The following is a 1271-nucleotide window of genomic DNA, read 5'->3' as shown; positions in this document are numbered from 1 at the left end:
AGGTATGTTGAATTATGGTCATTGGAGCAAAAAGATGCAAAAAGGAGCGAATTTGGAGCAAAAATGACCAAAATATGAAGATTTGAACTAGGGCGCCGACGGCGGGTTTTTCCCAAGAGTCCAGAATCAAATATTCTAGAAGGACACCAACGACGCCATCAAGGTCGCCGACGGCGAGAACGGCGGTTCTCTAAACAGGTGCATTGAATGTGGACGATTTTGGAAGGGACACTTAGGCAAATCTTGAAAAACTCTTCTACAACTTTAAGAGAAACATTTGGGCCAAAAAAAGAGGAGCCCGTGGTGGTGTCCACTGAGTTTTTGTTGTTTGTAGAGTGTAGAGAATCTAATTTAGGGTTAGTATTGTGAGGAATTTTTTGAGAGATTGTAAGAGTGGAGGGAAAGTGAGAGATTTCTTCCTCCTTGCCGCTTCGAGGAAGAATTCTGTGTGCTATAAAGAAAGGAAGAGATTCAGAGGAACTTCGAGGAGTTTACTTGTGGAGGAATTAGAGATAAGTCGTATTTACTTATTGAAGTTTATATGACTTTGCTTTTATATATAAGTTCTAAGTTTTGTCATATCTTCTCCATGAGTTTTGAGTAGTTTTCTCTGTCCTTCTTCTTGTCTTGAGATTTTGTGAAATGGTGATTTGAATTGGTTGAGCCATGAGAATGTTAAAGAAGTTGTGATGATCATCTGGCCAATTTATTTGTTAAAATATGTTGAGTTTTACAACTAAAGTGAGGATTACATCCAAGATTTAGGGAGGTCAAAGTCCTTGAAAGTTGGGTGCAAATAAATAGAGAAATAAAATTATTGGGCGTAGAATTGGAGATTTTAGAGTGACAGACTAAAATCCTCCATTTGGTCCCATCGTTGGGTGTTGATGTGTAGATGTTAGCACTCAGGCAAGGGGAACGTGGGAGCTCCGAAGTGAAAGTCGGTATCATCCCAACCTAGTCGCAGATTCAGTAACCAAGCATAGGATTAGTCAATGTTCTTTATGCCTGAACCAAAGGGTAAAGAATAGGTATGTTCCTATTTGACACAAGACAATTTATACTAATTCACTTTATCCATTCACTTTAATTTATTGACAAGGAGAATGATGCTTTCTTATATATTGAACTTCACATTAGAAACTTTATTAGTAGAATTAGTTAATTAAGAGTTTGTTAAAATTATATATTTATTTCAATTGCTTATTAGTGACAAATAAGCAATTTGAACTGTATTGTTGTGATTAAGTATTGATTTTCTAAATCCTAGT

This window comes from Phalaenopsis equestris, unplaced genomic scaffold (genome assembly GCF_001263595.1).
Source record: "Phalaenopsis equestris unplaced genomic scaffold, ASM126359v1 Scaffold198068, whole genome shotgun sequence".
NCBI classification, from domain to species: Eukaryota; Viridiplantae; Streptophyta; class Magnoliopsida; order Asparagales; family Orchidaceae; genus Phalaenopsis; species Phalaenopsis equestris.
Note: the sequence above shows the minus strand (reverse complement) of the source record.